The following is a 16,587-nucleotide window of genomic DNA, read 5'->3' as shown; positions in this document are numbered from 1 at the left end:
CTCTTTATCTCTCTGTCTCTGTGTATTTATCTCTACCTGTCTCTCTATCTCTGTCTATCTATCACTGTCTATGTCTCTCTATCTTTGACTCCCTCTCTTTCTCTCTCTGCATCTCTCTATCTCTGCCTCTGCCTCCCTCTCTGCCTCTCTGAATCTCTCTATCTCTGCCTCTGCCTCCCTCTCTGTCTCTCTCTATCTCTTTCTATCTCTTGGCTCTGCCTCCCTCTCTCTCTCTATCTCTGCCTATGCCTCCCTCTCTCTGCATCTCTCTAACTCTGCCTCTGCCTCCCTCTCTGTCTCTCTCTATCTCTGTCTCTGCCTCTCTCTGAATCTCGCTATCTCTGTCTCTGTCTCTCTCTCTCTCTCTCTTTCTGCCTCTCAGCCTCTCTTCTATTCTCTCCCTCTCTGATTTTCTCTCTCTGCCTGCCTCCCTCTGTCTCTCTCTATCTCTGTCTCTCTCTCTGTCTCTGCTTCCCATTCTGTCTCTCTCTGCATCTCTCTATCTCTGCATCTGCCTCCCTCTCTGCCTCTCTCTGTCTCTCGCTATCTCTGCCTCCCTCTCTGTATCTCTCTGCATCTCTCTATCTCTGTCTCTGCCTCCCTCTGTATCTCTCTGCATCTCTCTATCTCTGCCTCCCTCTCTGCCTCTCTCTACATCTCTCTCACTGCCTCCCTCTCTGCCTCTATCTCTATATCTCTCTATCTCTGTCTCTGCCTCCCTCTCTGCACCTCTCTCTGTCTCTGCTTCCCTCTCTGTTTCTCTCTGCATCTCTCTAACTGTCTCTGTCTCTCTCTGCATCTCTCTATCTCTATCTTTCTCTGCATCTCTCTATCTCTGTCTCTGCCTCCCTCTCTCTGCCTCTGCCTCCCTCTCTGCATCTATCTCTGTCTCTGCCTCCCTCTCTGTCTCTCTCTATCTCTGTCTCCCTCTCTGTCTCTTTCTATCTCTGCCTCTCTCTACATCTCTCTATCTCTGTCTCTGCTTCCCTCTCTGTCTCTCTGTGCATCTCTCTATCTCTATCTCTGCTTCCCTCTCTGTCTCTCTCTGCATCTCTCTGTCTATTTAACTGCCTCCCCCCCCCTCTCTCTCTCTGAATCTCTCTCTCTCTTTCTCTGTCTCTGCCTCCCTGTCTCTCTCTGCATCTCTCTATCTCTGTCTCTGCTTCCCTCTCTGTTTCTCTCTGCAACTCTCTAACTGTCTCTGTCTCTCTCTACAACCTCTTTACTTTCTGCATTCTCTATTCTTTTCTCCCCCCCTCTGCCTCCCTCCCCTCCTCCCCTCTGCATCTATCTGTCTCTGCCTCCCTCTCTGTCTCTCTCTATCTCTTTCTCTGCCTCCCTCTCTGTCTCTCTCTATCTCTGTCTCCCTCTCTGCTCTTTCTATCTCTGTCTCTGCCTCTCTCTGCATCTCTCTATCTCTGTCTCTGCCTCCCTCTCTGTCTCTCTCTTTCTCTATCTCTGCCTCCCTGTCTCTCTCTACATCTCTCTATCTCTGTCTCTGCTTCCCTCTCTGCATCTCTCTATCTCTGTCTCTGCTTCCCTCTCTGTCTCTCTCTACATCTCTCTATCTCTGTCTCTTCCTCCCTCTCTGTCTCTCTCTGCATCTCTCTGTCTATTTAACTGCCTCCCTCTCTCTCTCTCTCTCTGAATCTCTGTCTCTCTTTCTCTGTCTCTGCCTCCCTGTCTCTCTCTGCATCTCTCTATCTCTGTATCTGCCTCCCTCTCTATCTATATCTCTCTTTCTCGGCTTCTCTCTCTCTCTCTGTATCTGCCTCCCTTCTGCATCTGTCTCCCTCTCTGTCTCTCTCTGCATCTATTTCTGTCTCTAACTCCCTCTCCGTATCTCTCTCTCTGTATCTGCCTCCTTTCTGCATCTGTTTCTATCTCTATCTCTGTCTCCCTCTTTGTCTCTATCTCTATCTCTCTGTCTCTATCTCTCTCTACATCTCTGTCTCTCTATCTCTATCTCTCTCTCTGCATCTCTGTCTCTCTATCTATGCCTCCCTCTCTGTATCTCTCTGCCTCTATATCTCTGTATCTGCCTCCCTTCTGCATCTGTCTCTATCTCTCTATGCATCTCTCTGTCTCTCTACCTCTGTCTCTCTCTGTCTCTCTCTACATGTCTGTCTCTCTAGTTCTGTCTCTGCCTCCCTCTCTGTGTCTCTCTGTCTTTCTATCTCTGTATTTGCCTCCCTTTTGGCATTGTTTTCTCTGCCTCCCTATCTCTGTCTCCTTCTCTTCCTCACTTTCTCCCCTTTCTCTATTCCCCTCTTCCTCCCCAAAAAGTCGCCCTTTGTGTCCTTTCCCTCTGTCTCTCTGTTTCTGGTTTTTCTCTCTCACTGGTACTGCCTAACTTCTCGCTTATACATCAGTCTGGTTCTCTCATTCTATTTCTCCTCCCATCTCTGTCACTATTTACTTCTCTCTCAATCCCTCTCCACCTCTTCCTCAAAAGTTTTTTTTTTTTCCTTCTTCTAATTCCCAGGCAATAGCAACTGACCTTTTCTTTTGCTCCCTATTATCAGCAGGAATATAGATTTAGAGCGAGAAGGAACTCTAGGTGCCATTGAGTCTTTCTTGATTATATTAGGATAGAGGCTGATACGCTAATTGAATTACCCAAGAACATACACTAATTAAGAATGTTCATTAGAATTTGAACTCAGTTCTTTCATATTCCCAAGAACAGTCTCTGGTCCCCACCTTCTCTTTCTGTCTGTCTGTCTGTCTCTCCCTCTCCCTCTTCCTCGTTCTCTCTTAGGTAGGACATCTAGCTGTTTTACTCTATATATTCTCCTCAAACCCCACGTCGCTATTTCCTGTGGACACGGGCCTGTCTGGCTCTCGACCTCAATGCCGGATTCTTCCTAGCTCTTTGTCTCTCTATTCCAAGACTAACAATACCAACTGGACACATTTTTACTCTCCAGGAACCAGAAAATCATGGAGCTGGAGGCTCAATACATACCATCAAATCCAGCCCCGTAAGCTGACTGTGATAAAAACTGAGGCTGGCAGTGGTTAGCTGACTTTTTCAGAGTAAGATATCTTTTCAACCCTGATGGGGAACTAAAACTCAATCAACTCTAATTCTCTACACATCAGGAAATCTAGCTGCTGTGCCCACATTTCCCAAGAATCTCATTCCTTCACTAATTTTCCTCTCCTTACTTAATGGCTGACTATCCTCCAAAATGAGCTGTTCTATCTTTCTGCCTCTCTCTGTTTTTATCTTGATATCTCTCTACATGATCTCTATATTTTTCTCTTACAAAGATTCTCCTTCATTCTCTCTCTCCATTTCTCTCTTTCTCTCCTCCTGTCTCTGTCTCTCTTTCCCTCTCCCTATCTTTCTCTTGCTCTTTTTCTCTCTCATTCTCCCTCTTCCTCTTTTCTTCTTCCCTCACTCTCTCTCCTCTGTTTTTTTCTTGCACTCCTTCCCACCCAATAATAAATACATTTTTTTCTTTCCATCAAAAATATGATCACAAATTTAGACCTGGGAGAAAACTTGGAGGCCACTGAGTCCTACTCAATTATATTATCTCAGAAGAAGTGCGCAGGTTAAGACACTCTGAGTGAATTGTCCTGGGTGAAATACATATTTGAACTCTGGAGTAGCATCTGAACTTGGCTCATCCTGACTTCTAAAAACAGTTTACCCATATCTCACTGTCCACAGAAAATGTTCCTATTCTCTCAATGTGCTACTCAGAACTTTTTGCCTTACACTCAGTTACTCTAACCTAAAAATCAGTATTCTGCATTAGTTCTTGGTCACTGAGATTATCTGACATTTTCAGCTAGAATGAACCATAAGGGCTACTGAGCCCAACTCCATCATTTTAAAGAAGAAGAAAGCAGCTTAGACAATTGGTGACTTGCCCAGCATGACACAGCTACTAAGCATATTGTGAAGCAGAATTTGAACTTGGGGCCTCAGGACCGTCCACAACAGTGATGTGTCCTCTAGGAGCCTGTGTCACTTCACGCATTGCCCCCAGGCCTCATTGCTTCTCTCTGATCTTCCTCACTGCTGACTTCCTTCCAACTCTCTCACACACAAATTAATGGGGGTGGGGGGGCTTTCTTTTTTCTCATTCTCTCATCTGCTGGGACACAGAGCTACAAAGTTACGCCACATCCAGCCCCATCTTTTTACAAAAGAAACTGAGACTGAATGAAGTCGATTGACTTTCCCGAGGTAACACGGCTTGCCGTGGTATGAGTCAGAATGAGAACACAAACAGTCTGGACCCCAAGGGCAGGGGACCATCCACCGGGAGACTGAGCAGGTAGAGCATTACAGGCATGGTGGAAAGCCAGTGAAAATATGAACAGTCAGGGGATAGCATCACATTCAAGGTACAGCAAGGAGGATAATGTCGCTGCACCCAGAGGAGGTGGAGGAGTATAACGTAGAACGACACTGCAAATGCAGGAAGGGCAACTTGGGAAGAGATCTGGTCTGCTAAGAAAATATTATTTATTAGATTCTGGAGGCAATAGGGAGCCACTGAAGTTTACTGAGCAAAGGGAACATGATTGGACCTGCGCTTTAGGAAAAGCATTCTTGGCCCAATGGAGGATGGACTAGAAGGGGGAGACCTGGAGCAGAGCCACTATGGCCATAGTCCAGATATGAGGTAATGAGGCCCTGGACAAGAGTGGGGGCCGTGTCAGAGGACAGAAGGGGGGAATAGTCAAGAGGTGTTATAGAAAGGCACAGACCTCTCTCTGTTCTGCTTTGAATTAAATTAGACTGATCCCTGTACACCCCAGAACTGCCAATTATTCTACTCTCTCAATTTCACACCTCTCCTTCCAAATCATGTCTCAGACCATCTCGGAACTAATTTCTCTAATCTGCTGGATCTTGCTCTTCAATTTCAACACGTTTTTCTTATACATCTCAAACTATTGTTTCCCTAATCAAAACTGGAACTTCAAGGTTAATAGTTTCTACTTTCACCAACAAAATTCTTCTAATCTGATTCTTTATTTAAGAGCTTATCAAAGCATATTCCGTATTACTTCTTTTACTGGCGACTTTGCTTTTTCTTTATCTCAACAATTAGATTTTGCTCAATGAATCACAGAAGACCAAAATGGTCAAATGAACTATTCTTCTAAAATGAAATTGCTTGCTTCCTTATGTTATTTTGCTCTCTGATTTAAACAAGTCTCTTACTTTACAAGCAGGAATGCACTAATTTTTTCTTAAGCAACAAATGATCTTTTAAAACTTCAAACTGCAAAAATTACTGCCTTATTTTTCCTCCATTTTGGAATTACTAGAGACAAAAGATGTAAACTTCCTACAGTTCCATTAAGGGCTAAAAATCTTCCACTTAGTGAAATGACTTTCCCTACATGAAAGTAATAAATCCTTCAGTCTTCCAAAAAAGGGAGAGAATGCTGTAGGGGTTACGGTGAATTTTATATGCAAATTCTACTTAGTCTCCACTTTCAGCACTTCTAAGGAGCTGTTAACAAATAAGATATTGGAGTATGTAAAAGAATATTTGAACTATTCACATTACAATTTAGAAATAAAATCGAATAGATTGTACTTAACTCACAAATTTCTTCTTTAATTATTTTGGAATTCTACGAATTTGTGCAAATAAAACAAGAATCTCTCTGTCTCTGTCTCTCTCTCCCTCTCTCTCTTTCTCCCTCTTTCTTTTACTCTCTCTCAACTTGAATTACAAAGATACTAAATATGAACAACATCGACAGCACATGATCTATATTTCATAGAACAACCACAACCCTGCTCACTCTGTCTCAAAGTCTCAAGAAACAAGATCTTCTAACAAAGTTCTAAGCTCCCCTTTCAAGGGCATGAGAAGAATAGAGAAAGAGTTATGGAGAAGCAAGAAATGAGCTAGATTAAAGTGACACAAGCTGAACTGACAGTTCACTGCACAAGGCTGTGCTACTGGAGACTTTGCACACAGTAGGATTCTCCATGGAATACAAGAAAAGAAGTGGCCAATACTTGAGCTAGTTCAGAGACTCTCACTGTGAGAAGATCCATCCACAGAACTCATTCAGGTCTTCACAGGGTTTTCCTCTGAGTTGTTTGATTCACTTTTCAACAATCACTGGCCATCCTCATTTTGCACAACCTAAAAAGCCTTTAATTTGGAGAAGAACAATTTTTTCAAAGCAAAGGCAGGAGGTTCCTCAAACTTTGTCCCAGCTCTTACTGACAAGACAAAGGGAAGTGTTCTCCTATTGAGGACAAGATCCCACATTTCCTTTCCACCTGCCAAGAAAACCTGAGGGTAGCTCCCAAAGCTACCAAGATGGATGGGCCCAGCCTGGATCGAATCAAAAACCTCTGCACAGCTGCCCTTCCTCTGAAGCCACAACTAACCAACAATCCCACCACCAGGTTCACACCTCCTCCTTTGGACCAAAAAAAAACCACTCTTCCGCCCAACAGGAAAGGTGACATTCATGGGAGGCCAGTCAGTAAGAAAAGACCTTTTGCATTCCGTCCCAGGATCCCATCACCCACAGCTCACAGGGAACCAACTAACCTTCCTTCCTTTCACATTTCAACCTCTTGCAAGAAGCTCAACAACTAACCAGAAGCCAATGACCCTAGATCAACACCTGCTACATCTAGCCTGCTAAGGAAGGCTGTTCTCCATGAATAGTAACAGATACAGCTTTCCAAGGAAGAAATTGGGGTGTATAACCTTTGAAGCACTCAAAATGCAGTGGTAATAAGGAGCAGGCTACATGCTCCTTTTTTTATGAAAGGGAGAGGGAGAATAAAGGGATGAGCCAAAGTAGGAAAGGGAAAATTTGGAAGGAAAACCAAAGGATTTATTATCTGTCACCAAGTCCTGTCCATTCTACCTTCTGCACACCTCTCACAAGTGACACTTCTGTCCTGTGACACTGCCCCCACCTTGGGGAATTTCCTCATCTCATATTGGGCCACTGAAAGACCCTTTTTATTGTTCTTCTCGCCTCCATTCTTACCCTCCTCCACTCCATCCTCTATTCAGCTGCTAAGCCAGCAGGGCCACTACTCAGGGACCCCCAGAGCCTCCAGAATGAGGTCCAAAAGCCTCTGCTTGGCTTTCAAAGCCCTTCCTGACCAGTCGCCTTCCCAATCTCCTTTCACCTTACACTCCCCGAATATAATGCATATGTAATGCAGTTACAATGGCCTCCTTTTTCTCGGAAGAACACGCTCCATCTTCTGACTCTAACCATTATCAGTGGCTGTCCCCCAGGCCTGCAATGGTCTCCATTCTCAGCAAGGCTCCTCCATAGCTGTTGGCTTGTTGTCTCTGCCATTAGACTGGGAGCTCCTGAAGAGCTGCCTTTCACCTTTCTTTACATCTCCAGGGTTTAACATGGGGCCTGACATGTGGTAGGTAGAATATTTCTAATGTTCATTAAGATGAATGCACTCTCTATTCAAGGACAGGAGATAAGGGGAAGGGAACAAATTTTATTAAAATTAAATAATAAATTTATTAAAAGGATTAAAAAGGAGCCATTTAGGAAAAAAATGTATGGTCCCTTATACCAGGACAGCAAGTACTTGTCACCACGGTGGATCAGACTTTGACCCTGTCCTTGTAGGGGGATAGGAGATTCTCTAATATCAGGGCACCCAGAAACCTGGGGGATTTCTACATTTTAGGCCATCAAGATGTGGGAAGATGACTGTGATTCTCATTCCAAAACACACACACGGCATCAGTGCCAGGGCTTGCTTGCTCACTGACCCGCACGGCACCATTTGGCTGTAGGTCAATGGGAGACTATCAAGTGCAACACCAGCATTTGACAGAAAACTGTGGTTAAGGTACGTGAAGTGACTTGCCCAGGGAAAAACAACTTTGCCCCAGCTGAGTTCAGATGCAAACTCCAGTAGTTCTCCTTTGACCAGAGGACTCTATGAAATGGCCCTGAGCTGCCTCCCAGACACATCCCAGGTCTAAAATTCTACCTTCCCTTTTTTCTCCCTGCCTCTCACTATCACTGTCTCTGGAAACCTACCCTTCTGACTCCCCAGTTCTCCTGGCCCTCTCACTCAGTCTTTCCCCTGGACTCACCAATCCCTTCCTTTGTTTCTCTCTCCATCTCAAAAGGCTTTTGCCTTGCTCTCACTCACACTCAGTACGTGGTTTCTTCCTTTTCTCATTATACCCAATATCATCAGAGACTCAGAACTGGAAGAAACCCTACAGGTCACCGAGTCCGAGCCTAGCATTGCGAGCAGAAGAAAAGAAGGCTCATACACTGAGTGGCTTGCCCAGGGTCACAAATCTAGTAAGAATGTGTGAACAACCTTTGGACTCAGATCATATTGACCCAGAGGAACAGGTTTTTATACACATGGAAACTTTGCTCTATATAGGCTCCACAAAAGGCCCCCAAAGGCCATTCCCAGTGGTCCTGTCCCTCTATACCTTTCTCCTCCTCTACACGCTTTTCTCTAAATTTATCACTCTCTTATTACTTCAGCCCTCAGTGGGCTTTCCTTTCTCTCCCCCATTCATAAGTTCATAGAGCCAGAGAGATCTTAAAGGCCACCATTGTAAGTGACAATATTTACAGAAGAGGAAACGGAGGTTGAACAAGGCAATAGGAATTGCCCAGCATCACACATTAAGCACCAAGTTTCCAACTCCAATATCTTAACTCAAAGCTCAGAGGTCTTTCAATCATGCTGAGCCTCCCTTCTAGGTGAGGCTGTAACTTTTAATCTCTTCCCCACTTTGGGTCTCCTGCCTCGATTTTTCACCCTCTTAACAGTGCTCCTTCTCACTCTCTCTATCTCTAGCTCCTCTCTCTGTCTCTCTTTCTTCCTCCCTTATCTTCTCCCCTTTACTATCACCTCCTGATGTGGAATTGAAACTCAAACAATTAATTCCAAATATAATGCGTTAACCCTGCCTGGTTTGCTACACATTTCCCAGGGGTCATTTCCCTTTACATATTTTCTTCTCTTTGCTCAATTGCTCACTGCTCTCCAAAATGTAATCCTCTTTCATTTCGTTGTCCATTATCAAGTGGTTCTCTTTCTGTTTTTCTTTCTGTTTCTGCCTCTCTGCATCCCTCTGAATTTCTCTCTATATTTTTCTGTCTCTGTCTCTCTATCAGTCTCTTTCTTTTTCTCTATTTGTCTCTCTCTTTTTCTCCAAGTTGTCCATCCTTTTTCACCCTTCCTCTCTTCATCTCTCCTTCTTCCTTAAAAGCTTTTTTTCCCTTTGCTCTCATTTCAACTCAATGATAATGGGTCTTTTCTTATTCTCTATCTCACCAAAACTCTCTTTGATTTAGAGCTGGAAAGAACTTTAGGCAGCATTAAGTCCAACTCGATTTAATGATAACAGAAGAAATAGAGGCTTAAACATTCTACATGAATTTTCACACATCAAGTATTTATAAAGAATGTAAAGTAGAATTTAAACTCTGGCATCCAAGACTTCAAAGATCCAAACACTAAAGGACACAGCTCTGTGAGTTACTAGCCCATACCATTATCCTCAGTATCATTTCTCTATAGCTCTCTTCTCCTTGATACTCTACACCCTCTAATTTAAACTTTCTTTTCCTACCCCAAGGGCTGTCTTGGCTCTCTCCAGTACCAATAAGATCATTAAGCTTCAGAATCATTAGATGCTGTCAAGTCCAGCCCCACTATTTTACTAAACAAAAAACCGAAGCTGACTGTGGTTAAGAGCCTTCTCTGGCGTAACATACCTTGTGAGCATCGGTGGTAGGACATAAAATCTAAGTGTCAATTCCATGTGTTGACCTGTAAGTCCTAGGATACTAAGCTGATTTGCCCTTCAATTATGTGATCCCTCCTCTTTACAGCTATACCTCACCTGTGTTCATCAATTCTATTCCTCATTTTCTGAGAATAAAGGTCTCTTTCCTCATTCCCTTTATCATTATCATATAATTCTGTTCTTCTCTTTCTGTGTCTTTCACTCTGCCTGTCTTGCTGTTTCTAGATTCCTGTATCTTTCTCTATCTCTGGTTTTCTACAATTGTTTCACTGCCATTCTCTGTCTCTCTTTTTCAGTCTCTGTCTTTCTGTTTCTATTTTTCTATCTCTTTCTCCCTCTTCTCCTTTTTTCCTTCTCCCTTTCCTCCTTTCTCCTTCTTACTTATAAGTTTTCCTTTGCTCTCATTGCTATCCAATACTACTGAGTCTTTTTTATTCTCTATATCCCCCTTATCATCATATATTTAGAGCTGGAAAGAATCTTAGGGGACAATGAGTCCAATTCAATTTAATTATAACAAAAGAATTAGAGACATAAATATTCTAAGTGAGTTGCTACACATCAAATAATCATGAAGAATGTCTGTTGAATGATCTAGTCCCTCAATGTCTAACTATCTCCTGTCTCCAGAATCATAAGGCAGTTCTATTGCTTTCATCATTCCCAGGCATATTAAGCCTGAAGGAAACTACAGGCCATCCATCCAATTGAGAGGCACCATTCCTCAGAGGAGGAAATCCTTTCCAAGGGAGATTAAATACTTGGTAACCTATCTGAGGCAGGATTTGAACTCGGGTATTACAAATCCAAATTCTAGTAATTTCACATCAGGCTGCCTTCTGGACATCTCCATTAGGCCCCAGGAGCCTCTTCTTCCTAGAAAATCTCTTCTTACCTAGAATTTACTCCTCAGAAGAACCATCAGAACTAGGACATCTCTCTATGAATGAATGATTGACCCCATGGCACATAGCTCTGCCCCTCCTGCCAAGATATACTTGGAAAATCTCCATCTTGTTCCCACACTGGCTACGCTCCTCCCCCACAGCCACATTCAATTTTCAGCTTTCTTTACTAAGTTACCTTCCACCGCTGCAATTATTTCTCTGAGAGCAGAGATTTTATTTTTGTCTCCTTATATTTTTATTCCCAGGACATAGTGTGCTGCCTGGTACATTTACCAGTTCAATAAATGCTTGTTGAATACCTGCCTGATTTTTATACCCTTTGCTGTCTCTCTCCCAGCCCCCACTGAAGCTGTCCATCCCTCACTTTGGGTTTCTGCCTCTGTCTCTCACCTCCCTATCTTCTGACCTCTTCCATACTCCCTTGACAATGACCAAGAGGTCTGTTTTCCTAATTCTATATCATTTCTCTTTATGTCACTATTTCTCCTATTCCAGTTTTGTCGCCGTAATCTTAACCTTAACTGCTTCGCGACTCCCAACTCTAGCCCTCAATCTAACCCACATTTGCATCACATCCCACTAGCCTTCTCCTTTCTTGTTCTTCCTTGTTTTCCTTCTTACTACCGTATCTCTGCCCTCCTAAAACCCTAGACTCTTATTTTGAATCCCAATGAACAATATATGGTCCTTTCCCTGGCTCTTTATCTCCCATATTAACAGAGATAAAAGCTGCAGGGAATCTTTTGGGGGTATGGACTCCACCCATAGCACTGCAGAGCACAGATACGTGAGGCTTGGATAATTTAAGCGACCTGCCCAGCACCCCAGCATCTCTGTCAGGAAAACCCCAAATGGGGTCACAGAGAGTCAGACAGGATTGAAATGACTGAACAGCAGCAAGCAAGGCTACCGTGCAAGTGAGTGCAAGGCAGGATTTGGCGTCAGGGATTGCTGCCTTCCAACAAGAGCTCACTGAGTCATAGCTCGGTGAGACGCCTTCTACCATCTCCCTTTCCAGGAGGCCCTTCTCTGGGTCTCTCTCCTCATTCATTCAGGATTTCTTCCAACTCTCGCTGCCTATTGGAATCCCAAGGTGACCTGCTTTTCTCGCACTGATACCCGTATCATCACAGAGTTGGACTGTCATTACATAACATCAAATCCAGCCTCATGATTTTAATGAGGAGGAATCTCAGGCTGACAGTGTTTAAGTGACTTCATTACAATCAGGCTGTCAGCCCTGAAGGCAGCATTTAAATTCAAATTGTAAATGCAAAGTTTAAAGTGGTGTCCTCCAACACCTTGCCACCTTTTGCTCTCTTTCCCCCTCTCTCTTTTCTCTTTTCTTTCTTTCTCTGTCTCTCCCTATGTGTCATTTTATCTCTACAATTCTGTCATTGTGTCTCTCACTGTATGTCTCTCTATCTCTCTATTTCTCTTTTTCTATTTCTCTCTTATTTTATCTCTAAATTTCACTGTCTCTGTCTCTATCTCTCATTCTCTTTTTCTATCTCTGTTTTTCTCTGATTTTATCTCTATATTTCTCTCTGTTTCTCTTTTTCAGTCTATTTCTCTCTAATCTTATCTCTATATTTCTCTCTGTCTCTCATTATTTTTTTTCTTTACCTGTTTCTCTTTTACTTTATGTCTATACTTTTCTCTCTCACTTTGTCTCTCTCTGTATGTCTCTCTGGCTCCCGTTTTCTCTTACTGTTTCTCTTTTTCTGTCTATTTCTCTCTGATTTTATTTCTAAATTTCACTCTGTGTCGGGGTCTCATTCTCTTTTTCTGTCTATTTCTCTCTGATTTTATCTCTATATGTCTCTCTGTCTCTCTCTCTCTCATTATTTTTCTTTTTCCCTGTTTCTCTTTTACTTTATCTCTATAGATAGAGATATATTCTTTTTCACTTTGTCTCTCTCTGTATTTCTGTCTCTCTCATTCTCTTTTTCTGTCTCTCTGTTTCTCTTTGATTTTATCTGTATAACTGTCTCAGTCACTTTATCTCATTCTATATGTCTTTCTCTCCATCTTTCTATTTCTGGTTCTCTTTTCCTGTTTTACTCTTTCCTTTTTTTTTCTCTATATTTCGCTGTCTCTGATTTTGTGTCTATCCCTCTGTTTCTTTGTCTTTTTCTGTCTCTATCTGTCTGATTTTATTTTTTTAAGTAAAGCTTTTCTTATTTTCAAAACATATGCATGGATAATTTTTCAACATTGTCCCTTGCAAAACCTTGTATTCTAAATGTTCTCCCTCTTCCCCCCACCACCTCCCCTACATGGCAAATAATCCAATAAATATTAAACTGTTAAAATACATACTAAATCCAATATAAATGTTTATATATATATATATATATATATATATATATATATATATATACACACACACACATATTGATACACTTCTCTTTCCCCACAAGAAAAATCAGATCAAAAAGGAAACAAAAATGAGAAAGAAAACAAAATGGATTTCTTTCTGATGTTCTCTAGATTTTTCTCTATCTTTTGTCTTTCTCATTCTCTTTTTCTGATTTTATCTCCATACATTTTTGTCTGTCTGTCTCAGTCTCTCTGGTTATCTTTTTCTGTATCTGTTTCTCTCTGATTTATCTGTATTTCTCTCTGAATTTGTCTCTCTCTCTCATTGGTTCTCTTTTTCTGTTTATTTTTCTCTAATTTTATCTTTTTATATCTCTCTAATTCTCTTTTTTCTGTCTCTATTTCCCTCTGATTTTATCTATATTTTTCTATCTCTATGTGTATCTCTCTCACATTCTCTTTCTTCTGTGTCTCTTTTCTATGTCTCTGCTTTTCTTTAACTTTATCTCTATGGTTCTCTCTCACACTTTCTCTCTGATTTTCTCTCTAAATTTCTCTGTCTGTATCTCTCATCTGTCTCTCTTAGTCTTTTTCTGTCTCCATTTCTGATTTTATTTCTACATTTCTCTGTTTCTCTGTATGTCTGATTATCTTTTTCTGTTTCTCTTTGATTTTATCTGTATGCTTCTGTCACTTTGTCTCGGTCTATCACTCTCTTTCTGTTTCTCGCTTTTTCAGTTTCTCTGTTCCGCTCTGATTTTATCTCTACAATTCTTTCTGTCTCTTTCTTTCTGTCTATCTCTAATTCCATTTTTTCTGTATTTCTCTCTAATTTTATCTCTATATTTCTCTCTCTCTCTTTCTCTGGTTCTCTTTTATTGTCTGTTTCTTTTTTCTCCTACTTTGTCTCTCTTTGTATGTCTATCTGTCTCTATGTTTTTCTTTCTGGTACTGTTTTTCTATCTCAGTTTCTCTGATTTCATCTCCAAATTTCTCTCTGGTCTGTCTCTATCTCTGGTTCTTTTTTCTGTCTCTCTGTTTTCCTATGATTTTATATTTATAATGCTGTCTGTCTCTCTCTGGTTCTATTTTTCTGTCTCTGATTTTATCTCTATAGTTCTCTCTCTCTCTCTCTCTCTCTCTCTCTCTCTCCCCCGCCCCCGCTCTATCTTTCTCTCTTCTGGGTTTCTCTGTTTCTCTTGCTCTCTCTGATTTTATCTCTATATTTCTCTCTGTCTTTCTGTCTCTATATGTCTCTTCTTTTTCTGTCTCTTTTTCTCTCTGATTTTGTCTAAATGTTTTTATCGTCTCTGTCTCTTTTTCTGGTTCTCTTTTTCTCACTCTCTTTATGATTTTATCTCTAAATTTCTCTCTATCCATTTCTGCCTCTCTAGTTCTTTTTTTCTGTTTCTCTCTGATTTTTTCCTCTAAATTTATCTCTGTCTCTCTAATTCTTTTTCTGTCTCTTTCTCTCATTTTATCTCTATATTTCTCACTGACTTTATCCTGTAGTTCTCATTCTCTCTCTCTATCTCTCCATAAGTGTGTACCTTTCCTATATATGTTTTTTCTCTCTTTCTGGTTCTCTTTTTCTGTTTTCTGTTTCTGACTTAATCTTTATATTTCTCTCTTCTGTGTCTTTCTCCATGTCTCTCTCTCGATTTTTTTCTGTCTCTCTATTTCATCTCTATATTTCTCTGTCTCTCTCTCTTTTCTGATTCTGTTTATCTGTCTAACTATTTCTCTTTAATTTTATTATAAAGTTCTCTCTAGCACTTTGTCTTTCTCTATATATGTATCTGTATTTTTCTGGTTCTCTTTTTCTATCTCTTTCTCTGATATTATTTCTATATTTCTCTCCGTCTCTGTCTCTTGGTTCTCCTTTTCTATCTATTTCTCTCTGATTTTATCTCTAAATTTCTGTCTCTGTCTCTCTCTGGTTCTCTTTTTCTGTGTGTGTGTCTCTCTCTCTGTCTCTATACCCTCTCTATCTCTCCATCCCCCTCATTCTTTTTTTTTTCTCTGTTTCTCTCTGATTTTATCTCTATATTTCTCTATTTCAGTCTCTATCTAGTTGGTTCTCTTTTACTCTCTGTCTTTCATTTTCTCTCTATAGCTCTCTCCCACTTTTTCAAAGTATCTGTATTTCTATCTTTTTCTTTTTGGTTCTCTTTTTGTGTTTCAGTTTTTGATTGTATCTATAAATTTCTGTGTCTATCTGGTATGTTCTCTCTCTCTGTCTCTCTCCTGATTTTCTTGTTCTGTTAAACTGTCTCTATTCTGTCTCTCTGATTATCATTTTCTGTCTAATTTTATCTCCATAGTTCTCTCCCTCACTTTGTCTCTGTCTCTCTTTCTGGTTCTGTTTTTCTGTGATTTTATATCTATATTTCTATCTGTCTCTGTTTCTCTTTTTACCTCCATCTCTCTCTCTCATTCTTTTTCTGTCTCTCTGATTTTATCTCTATATTTCTTTCTGTCTATGTTTCTCTCCCCCATCTTTCTTCCACTCTGTCTTACCCTCTCTCTTTCCCTCACTATTTTTATCTTTCACGTCTACCTTTCCTGCCATAATACACTGAGGATATCTCTGTCTTCTGCCCACACAGGCTACGCTCCGCCCCTAGAGCCACACTCACTTTTCAGCTTCCTTTACTAGCTTGTTTCCACCACTGGAACTACTTCCCTGAGGGCAGAGATGTTCGTTTTATTTCCTTTTATTTGTATTGCCAGAGGTACACATTAAAAGCTCAATAAATGCTTGTTGAATAACTGACTGACTCTTCACACTCTGACCCTTGGTTTTCTCTCTCCCCATCCCAACTAGTGAAGCTGTACCCTGTCTCTGATCTAACCCTTTCTCTACCTCTTCCTCTGCCTATGTCTCTCTCTGTCTCTTCTATTCTTTTTCTGCTTATTTGTTTCTATCTGATGTTACCTCTAAACTTCTGTGTCTGTCATTCTCTTTTTGTTTGTATTTGATTTTAATCTCCATATTTCTCTGTCTTCTGTCTCTATCCCTGTCTCTGTCTAATGTGTCTATCCTTCTCTCTCTCCCTCTATCTCTTTCTCTCTTTCTGTCCCCTTCCCTCCCTCCCCCGCCCCGCCTCCTCCTCCTCCTCCTCCTCCAAAAATTTTTTCCCATTCAATAATAGCTTGTCTTTTCTGGATCTCCTTTGGTGACTATAATAATACATTTGGAGCTGTAATTGATCCTAAAAGGCCATTGAGTCAAATCCTATTATACTTTACAGGACAAGGTAGCTTATATACTCTGAATTTACCAGCCCCAAATAGTCAGAATGTTCATTACGATTTGAACTCGTATCATTCGGACATTGTCTCTCTATGTATGTGTCTCTCATTCTCTTTTTCTATTTCTCTTTAGCTTTATAATTTAACTTATATTTCTCTCTCTCTCTGTTTTCTCATCATCTTTTTGTCTTCTTTCTGATTTTATCTCTAAAATTCATTGTCTCTGTCTATATCTGTCTCCCTCAGTCTCTTTTTTCTGTGTCTCTATTTTTCCCTGGTACCTATCTCACTGCTACTTTCCGTCTTTATCTTTCTCTAGTTCACTC

This window comes from Sarcophilus harrisii, chromosome X, assembly GCF_902635505.1.
Source record: "Sarcophilus harrisii chromosome X, mSarHar1.11, whole genome shotgun sequence".
NCBI classification, from domain to species: domain Eukaryota; kingdom Metazoa; phylum Chordata; class Mammalia; order Dasyuromorphia; family Dasyuridae; genus Sarcophilus; species Sarcophilus harrisii.
The sequence above is the reverse complement of the archived record's forward strand: the minus strand, read 5'-3'. Positions refer to the sequence as shown.